The sequence below is a fragment of the Aquarana catesbeiana genome, linkage group LG05 (assembly GCF_042186555.1).
Source record: "Aquarana catesbeiana isolate 2022-GZ linkage group LG05, ASM4218655v1, whole genome shotgun sequence".
Taxonomy (NCBI): Eukaryota; Metazoa; Chordata; class Amphibia; order Anura; family Ranidae; genus Aquarana; species Aquarana catesbeiana.
This window is the reverse complement of record NC_133328.1, coordinates 224,982,032-224,992,146: the sequence shown is the minus strand read 5'-3', so window position 1 is coordinate 224,992,146 and position 10,115 is coordinate 224,982,032.

Below are 10,115 nucleotides of genomic sequence, written 5' to 3'. Positions count from 1 at the left end.
GATTTGTCACATCTGACCAAATTAGTTTTTGGTTGTTTGTAATTTTTTTTTTGTTTTCTTCCTGGCTGGTTTTGTATTTCTTGGGGGTTTGTTTTGTTTTTCAAGGCTGTGTTTTTATTGTTATTTTTGTTGTGTTTTACTCTATAATATTTTTGTGTGTGTTTTGTGTGTCAAGTTACCACAACACCATTGATATCTTGTATTATTTATAATCTGTAGGAGATTGTTTGGTGTTGGTGTCCCTTGTTAATTTCACATTGTATTTTGAAATGTACCTGCCTCCTCACAAACAAACTGTCCTTTTTGAATGCAAACACACATAGGAGAGTATAATTGAACAAAAATGTTATTTATTAAGGGCTCACAACTAAACAAAGAGGGAGGCAACACTGGAGAAACAGCAGAAATGGGTGAAGCCTTTGGCCCCCAGGGCACACATCAACTATTTTCAAGCAAAATTGGTGGCCTGAGGAGTCCATATCTAAGGGAGTGCAGTCTGGTCCAGAAGTCCCAGAGATCCGGAAACCAGCAGATGACATCTGTGTCCCCAGGCTGTGGTCATGCAAGAGACTGCATCTTTTGTCAGACCAGACTGAACCCAGGGCCATCACTCTCTGGTCTTCCTTCCACGCTTCCTTCCACGCTTTGACTCTGGTGGTGGAGTTGGGGCAGGAGAAGGAGGAGGGGCCAACTCACTCAGGTGGGTATTGGGTGTTAGTTCACCACTCACCCCCTTACTTAGGACTTTATAAAGAAGGTCCTCACATAGTTTGCGTTGACCCTCCTGCATGCCCTTCAGTTTGGTGGCAGCCATGCAGGCAAAGGCCTCTTCAGGAGTGGGTAAGGCTCTGAGGGACGCAAAAGCCTCCTGAATTAGCCTGAGCGCTGAATCCTGCATGTGAATCGCCTTCCTCGCTCTTTTGTATGGAAGGCGGAGGGGAGGAACCTGCGATTCGGTCAGGCTTCAATTTGTCCCAAGCTTCTCCTGGCTGACACTTAGCCCCGCCTCCTCCTGGCTGCAACTTAGCCCCTCCTCCTCCTGGTTGCCACATTCCACAGCCTCCTCCTGGCTGAGGTCTTCCTGTGTATGAAAAAGGGACACAGTTTTAGTTTTTTATTCATCAATCGCACACAATTTTCACCTCCTGACTGTTGCAAATTGAATGTTAACAAATATAACAGACTATCCTTCTGAGCCCAGCATTTTTCATTCTTGTCCCAATTTTTTGTGCCCACTACTGTCTATTGATATGTAAAACACTTTTTTCAATCAGCAATTAGTGATCAATAATGACATCTAGTAAAGATCATTTCTTTATTGACCAGAAATCGGTAGAAGAATTCTATACCTGGCTCAAGCTGGGCTCCTCTATTTCTTCCTGGCTGGAAGGCCCAGGTTGGACATTGGAAGCCTCAGCTGGGGTGGAAGGAAGAGTGGAAGGAAGGGTTGAGAGGGATTCCCTGACTTCAGTGTGGTCTGACAGAAATCGCAGTCTCTCATAGTACCACAGCCTGGGGACATAATTGTCATCTGCTCCAGCTCCTGATCTCTGGGAATCCCTGACCTTCTTGCGCTCCCTAAGATAAGTGCTCCTCAGGCCACCAATTTTGTTTTTTAAATAGGGGATGGTTGCTGTGGGGACCACCGGCGTCACCAACTCCAGCATTTTCTCCAGCACTGCCTGCCTCTTTTGTTTATTGTTGTAATGGGGTGTCTCACCTGCCACAGACAGGGCAGCTCCCTGTACTTGTCTATGAACAGGGGGAGGAAATTGTGGTCCTTGAAGCCATCCATTTTCTCTGCAGGACACAACACAAGACAAACCCTAATGTCAGGCCAAACTCTCCTAATCTTGTTACAATATAGGCTTCGACTTAGAAGCAGTATAGGCCCAAGTTTAGATCTTACCTTCATTCTCACGATCGGCGCCTCCGATGCTCCTTCCTCCGCTCACAGATCGTACTTACTACGCACGCGTGTTACGCTTTATACACACTGCGCATGCGTGTAACTCCGCCCGCCCCTGATGTTCTTTCTAGTCTATTCCCCGCCCCTTTTTGTTCGGCGCAGTGGGGGAAGAGCACATGGCGGAGACAGAGCAGGTGTGTGCTAATTATAGCAATGAGGAGGAGGAGGAGGAGGAAAGCCCAGATCCAGAAACGTCCCGATCCAGAAGGAGACGATTTAAGGCCTCAAATATGTCCTTTGGGGAGATGTTGGAGAGGGTCGACATCCTGAAGAAGGCCGACTATGATGGGAAGTATGGACCTTACCCCAACCCCAATGTCCGAAAGGCCAAGATCATGGCGAAAGTGGTCAAAAGTCTGCACCGGAATTTCGGGGTACGTCGATTGAAAGAACAGCTCAGAAAGCGGTGGTCGGACCTGAAATTACGAGAACATGAGCAGTACAGAAAGATCAGGAGAGTGCTGCAAAAAAGTAAGTAGTTGTGCTGTGTTCCTCTTCTTTTTGTCTTTATTACGTTCATGCTGCTCCGTGTGCTTTTCTTAAGTGTTGTACAGTTTAAAATGGCAACATTCATGTTCATGGGTACATTATTCGTTCGTATAAAACATTTTTCTTTCGGCCTATAAAACACCATTGTTTTGGCCATATGCATTTGCCCACATTTTTTAGGGCCTACTTGTATGAAAATAATTTGGTTGTGTAGATGGGTTTGTTACTAGAATGAAATGCAAACTAGATTCTGTGTAAGGAGAGGACACTCAGCAGCTGTTTTCACATCTGGACGCTGGAGCACTAGTGTGGGACACAAGAACACCCTTTTTATTAGGGGGCCCACACAGGTGCTCCAGTGTCTACTATAGGGGTGTCTCCATCTGTGAAGCTTGTACCAAACAGGTAAAGTATTGAAGCTTGACAAAGGACACTCAAAATTCTACATCTTGGAACTCTGCCAAAACAGACAATTGTACCCCACTTCCAAGCAATGTTTCATATTTATAGTTCTGCCATCAAATATCTGTGTGCTAAGTATACCATTTCTGTTTTACATAGGGGAGAAAAGACTCGGAGGACACCCCTCATCCGAGGAGACCAGAGACCCCCCACCTCGGGAAGAAGGGGAAATACCCCCAACACAAGAAGAGCAGGAGGAAGAAGACGTGGTGGAAATTGTCACCATTGTGACATTGTGTGCTACAATGTTAAAAATGTTTTAGCGATTTTTAGAAAAGCCAAATTTTGAGGATGCACACAGTGTGTCAACATGTGCTATCTGCCATCACGGGAGATCAATGGATGCGTTTTGGGGGTGCAACCCCTTCCTCATTAATAAAGTAGCTGAGAAGAAGGGGTTGCTCCCCCAAAACACGTCCCTTGATCCCCCGTGATGGCAGCTAGCACATGTTGACATTCATAAATTGGTGTGCATCTTCAAAATTTGGCTTTTCCTAAGGTGACTTCACCCCATCTGAACGCAATATCAAACACAGTTCCTAAATACTCATGTCTGATATTGCCTTCAAGTTCTACCAAATGTGAACTTTGTAAGTTCAAGATTTGTGTCTTTCTTGTTGTTTTGAAACATGCTTGTTTTATCTTAAATGGACATTTCTATTTTTGATAATGCCACCCCAAAAATTGTTATACAACAAACATGTTGGTTTGTTTTAAAAACCATTTCTAAATGCACATGTGATTGTGCAGGTATGAAAAAGATTGTTAATCAAGAATGTGTGGATTATTGTCTCAACGCTACAACACTTTTGTGGTGATGTAATTGCTGCTTTCTGTGACAATGGGTGTTATTTCCTAAGGTCAAATCCACTTTGCACTACAAGTGCAGTTTCAGTGCATTTTCAAGTACACTTGTAGTGCTAAGTGTCTTTGCCTTTAGTAAATAACACCCAACAGTGCTTTGTAAGGTTACTCAATCACGCCATTTTCAGGACTCACCACATTTTGGTCAGGGTCAGCTAAAACAAACACAAGCAGTAAATGTCACCAAAGATTTGCTTAATTTTTTTTTATTTGATCAAGGTTTCACAAATTGTCTGGCATATTGATGGCCCCCCTACCCGCAAACAACTCAAGGTATCTTAGCCGGACATCACGGGCACTCAGGGAGGGCAAACCAGGACGGCCACTTTCAAGCGCCGTCAGGGTTGTTTCATTTATAATTCCAGCCTCAGGCCCAACTGAGCCAGCATAGTTGGCAGAATGTTGCCGTAAAAAGTTATGTAGAACACAGCATGCTAGGATTATATGATTCAGTTTATACTCCGCCATATGGATGGGTGTAAGAAATAGGCGGAACCGGCTGGCCATGATTCCAAAAGTGTTCTCCACCACTCTTCTGGCTCTGGCCAGCCGGTAATTAAAAACCCTCTGGTCCGGGTAAGGGTCCTCATCGGGAATGGCCGCATAAGGTGGTTCCCCCAGCGCAAAGGCTTCATCCGCAACGAAGACGAATGGGAGTCCTTCCACATTGTCTTATGGAGGTGGCAAGTCCAAGCTGCCATTCTGGAGACGCCTGTAAAACTCCGTCTGGGCGATGACTCCACCATCGGACATCCGGCCATTCTTCCCCACGTCCACATACAGGAACTCATAATTAGCCGACACCACCGCCAACATACTATTGAACCCTTTATAATTATAATAGTATGACCCCGAGTTGGGTGGTAGGAGGATGTGGACGTGTTTCCCATCAATTGTCACTCCGCAGTTAGGAAAGTCCCACCACTGGGCAAAGTGGGAGGCCACAGTCTGCCATTCCTGTGGCGTGGAAGGAAACTGTGGAGGAAAACAAAAAAATTAGTCTTTTTGCACATTAAAACATGGAAAGCAGATTAGACACAAACATTCTTGGCCAACATCAAGATAACATTTATTAATGGGAATTTTTAAACACCAAAGTATAAGGTACACCTATCAGATTCCCCCTCCCCCACCCCCTCTCATGGGCCATTTCTAACATTAAAGGGGGGAGCTCTTGGACAGGTAACCCTCTCCACTTCATTGAGAGATGAATGCCTAAATAATGGGTATTAAGCCCCTCCTTAGTTACACTATTGGCAGCCCACTGGACAGGTAAGAAGTGTCATAATACAAAGATATAAATACACACTGTACACATTTCAGGACATTTGGAAATTCTGCTATTACCTATCAAGATAATAATAGGATACAAAAACTTGAAACAGTACCATTTGAAAGTATACAGGCAGGCCCTTGCACTACATGTTTTGGGGAATTCATCCATAAATCTGACCACAAAAGAGATGGGCATAGTGTGTATGGGTTTGGCAAAGTCAGCAGATAGATGATTGAGGATAGATAGAGAATTAGTATCAGCTGACTTAGCAGTTGTGGGGAGGGAGGGTTAAAAATGATTTGGGGACACCCCAACAAAAAAGCCTCTGGCACTCTGCCTGAATTTAAAGCACCAATCACATTTTAAAACATTTTAGGGGGTGTTTGGGGTAAAGCAATACTATGGAGCTGACAAAATACATTGTTAAGTGACTACATGAGGTGAATATAGGGCCAGGAGAGCATGCTGGGGAGGTAAATGAAGGCAAATATGTATGAAGGAGCAAAATAATAATTACATAAAAATCCAGCATGAATGAGGACAAAGGGGACATTCACAGCATATTACAATCATGGTAATTAGGGAATGAGGAAAGAAATACAATATATTATCAAACAATAAATACAATAAAATGTGATATTAAAGGATAAAAATCTTACCTTAATATACTCCTTCTGCAGGACCTGGATGATGGCAGAACAGGTCTCTGGGATAATGATCCCCAGAGCCTGGGGGGAGATGCCTGTCGAGAACTTCAAGTCCTGCAGGCTTCTCCCCGTCGCCAAGTACCACAGGGTGGCGACAAGCCTCTGCTCCGGAGTGATGGCTTGCCTCATGCAGGTATCCTGCCTGCTGATATAGGGGGTCAGCAAAGCCAACAAACGGTGAAATACGGGGTCCGTCATCCAGAGAAAGTTCCTGAAATCATCAGGATTATTCTCACGGATCTCATGGAGCAAAGGCATATGACAGAACTGGTCACGCTCAAGCAACCAATTCTTGGTCCATGAACTCCTCCCCACCCTGTTCATGGACTGGACTTGTGTCAAGGTCAGGACCCCAACACCAAGCCCCCGCACAGCACAAACTCTACAAGGAGTACATATATGCAACATGGCTAGAAAGCGGTCGGCTGCTCAGAACGAAGTAACAGAACGCACTGAAGAACAGCAAGGCCTGTGAAGAGCGACCTGAAAAACAGTAACGAATGAACAAGAACACAATGACTCAAATAAGTCACACGTAGCTTGCTTGCATGCACTGAAGAGCAGATACAAACCCACAAGCACAAACTGAACAGCAGAAAACGATCTGAAAACCACAAGTCTGAAAAAGCGCAAATCGTCTCTCACCAAACTTTTACTAACACAAGCTTAGCAAAAGGAGCACAAAGGGTGCCGCGCTTGGTTCTGAACTGGCCTTTTCTAGTCTCGTCGTACGTGGTTTACGTCACCGCGTTCTTGGCGATCGGAAATTCCGACAACTTTGTGCGACCGTGTGTACGCAAAACAAGTTTGAGCCAACATCCGTTGGAAAAAATCCTAGGATTTTGTTATCGGAATGTCCGATCAATGTCCGACCGTGTGTACGGGTCATAACACAATAGCAGCAGATTATTATGAAAAAGTTAAGTTGAACTGTAGCTTGCTTCACTATTGTTCTGCTGCTGTGCTTATGCTTAATTGCTAAATAATTCAGGTCTCTGACAAACGGACCAGCTAAGATTGACTGTCTTCTGAAATAATTCAGTGTGTGTGTCTCTCTCTGCTAGCAAATCGTAAGTGAAAGTAAGTTGGCTGTACGTGTGTACTTAGTTCTAGCTATTTTACTGCCCCTCCTCTTTAGTTACAATCGGCCAATAACATTCATCATCATCATTATTTTTATTTTACTCCCCCCACCCAATTCCAGCAGCAATCTTTTCTCTCTTTGTCGAATCTTTTCTCTCTATGTAGAATAATCTTGGACTAATAGAGCTAAGGTTAGGCACATTCGACCACAGGTTCGATAGACACAGATTGTTATTGTCAGCGTCATGTTGAATCTCCTGTGTATACCACTGTTGTCGCAACGAAAATGAAAATAAAGCATTTGTTTATGTCGGATCTTTCGGTTTTCATATTCTGCACTTTTGTCATTGTTTGTTAAAACGATAACGCAAATACCTGAAATTCGGACGAAAATGCATTCAGACAAAAACTAATGCACATGTCTACTGGATTATAGATAGGTAGCTTATAACTGCTATAGGAACAAATCAGTATACTACTGGAGAGAACCTGAACCAGCTTTCTGAAGGTGGATATTGTGGTGTGAGAGAGAGCACATGGATTAGCCCCAGGAGTAGGATAATGGGGCAGAATGCAGAACTTAATAAATAATCATACATTAATAAATAAAACCAACACTTTTATAATGGATTTGAAATGGCCGCAGCCCTTTATTATTGTTATTAATTTACCAATTATAAAACCATATCCAAAGTATTTAACCCTTTCACGACTAAGCCTATTTTTGACATTTGGTGTTTACAAGTTAAAATCTGTATTTCTTGCTAGAAAATTACTTAGATCCCACAAACATTATATATATTTTTTTAGCAGAGAATCTATAGAATAAAATGGTGATTGTTGCAATATTTTTTATCACACGGTATTTGTGCAGCTGTGTTTTAAACTCAACTTTTTGGGAAAAGGGACATTTTAATGAATTTAAAAAACAACAAACAGTAAAGTTATCCCAATTTTTATGTATAATGTGAAAGATGATGTTATGGCGAGTAAATAGATACCAAACATGTCACGCTTTAAAATTGCACGCACTCGTGGAATGGCAACAAACTACGGTACCTAAAAATCTCCATAGGTGAAGTTTTAAATTTTTTTTACGGTTACCAGGTTAGAGTTACAGAGGAGGTCTAGTGCTAGAATTATTGCTCTCGCTCTGACAATCGTGGCGATACCTCACATGTGTGATTTGAACACCGTTTACATATGTGGGCAAGACTTTCGTATGCATTTTCTTTGCTCGTGGGGACGGGGGCGCTTTAAAAATTTTAAAAAATTTTTCTTAGTTATTTTATTTATTTTTATATTTATAAATTGTTTTACTTTTATTGCTGTCACAAGGAATGTAAACATCCCTTGTCACAGTAATAGGTGGTGACAGGTACTCTTTATGGAGGGATCGGGGGCCTCTGCACTTCACAGTATTCAGATCGCCATTTTCGGGGCATTTAGCCACATCGGTTGTTTTACTTGGAAAGCCGATCGCCCGCTCTACAAAACGGTACTGGGATGATGCCTGAAGCTGCGGGCATCATCCCGGTATAACCCCCGAAAGCCGAGTACGCACATGTGCGTACGCTCGGTGGGAAGGGGTTAACATAACACTTTCACTTATATTATACCATAAATATCATATTTTAACTCAGCCATAACAGCTCGAGTTAATACAAAACATGTTTAATAACTTCAGAACTGTCCCTTTTCATAAGAAAAGGACCAAACCACATAATGACCGCGACAGTGGGTAAGAGGGTGGGACGCTCCTTCTGCTTTGTTGATCCACTGCCAACTGCACTTTAAATTCCTTTTTATAATGGCTAGCTCATTCCACATTGACATGTGGCATTGCTTTCAGCCAATAACTTTCACCATCATTTTTTTTTTAAACTGTTATCTCACTAACTGTTAATTTAACTCTTATGCCCTATACACACGATCAGATTTTCCGACAACAAATGTTGGATGTGAGCTAGTTGGAGGAAAGTTTGACCGTGTGTATGCTCCATCAAACATTTGTTGTCAGACTTTCCGCCAACAAATGTTGGCTAGCAGCATCTCAAATTTTCCGCCAACAAATGTTTGCTGTCGGACTTTCCGATCGTGTGTACACAAGTCTGTTGGACAAAAGTCCACGCATGCTCGGAATCAAGTACGAGCCAGAGATATAACTAGCGTTTGTAATGGAGATATCACGTACTTCTTGTACATCGCTACATTCGTAATTGTTGGCCAACGTTTTTGTGGCTGTGTGTATGCAAGACAAGTTGGAGCCAACATCCTTCGAACAAAAATCCACGGTTTTGTTGTCGGAAAGTCCGATCATGTGTACGGGGCATAAGTCTGTCACGGTCCCATAGATGGGCGGAGGAAATTTTTTTTGATCCTGCCTTCTCCATTCTTTGCACATATAGAAACCTGTGGTTTCACAACAGGGGATCACAGTTTCATTGTCTATAGGGCACATTACTCCTTTTGTGATTAAGAAGACGGGACAAGGGAAGTATGAGTTTACAAGCTGTATTGCCAATACATTGTAAAGCCTCATACACACGATCGGACTTCCATCAGACTTTTCCATGGATTTTTGTCCGGAAGGGCGTTGGCCATGAACTTGTTCTGCATACACAAGGTAGAACATTTTCAGCCAACTTTCACCAAATCATGTGGTTTTTCAGCTCTTTACCGCCACCCTTTGGGCAACTTCTGCTATTGTTGGCTGATGTTTAGTATTGGTTTTGAACATGCGGGTTTGTACTTTGGACTTTAGTCCTTAAGGCCCATACACACTATCGGACTTTTCGACAACAACGGTCCAACGGACCTGTTTTATCGGACAATCCGACTATCTGTATGCTCCATCAGACAATTGTTACTTTTTCAACGGACAAATGTTCGCTGTGCATGCTCTCAAACTTTTCAATAACAAATGTCTGATGGAGGATAATCCGATCATGTGTTCACAAGTCCATCGGACTAAAGTCCAAAGTACAAACACGCATGCTCAGAACCAATGCTAAACATCAGCCAACAATAGCAGAAGTTGCCCAAAGGGTGGCAGTAAAGAGCTGAAAAAACCAAGTGATTTGGTGAAAGTTGGCTGAAAATATTCTGCCGTGTATATGCAGAAAAAGTTCACCCCTTGTTTACCCCTTCGGACAAAAATCCATGGAAAAGTCTGATGGAAGTCCGATTGTGTGTACAAGGCTTTAAGCACTACCATCAAGGACTCAAAGGAGATACAGCATATTGATACTCTATGGGGTTTATT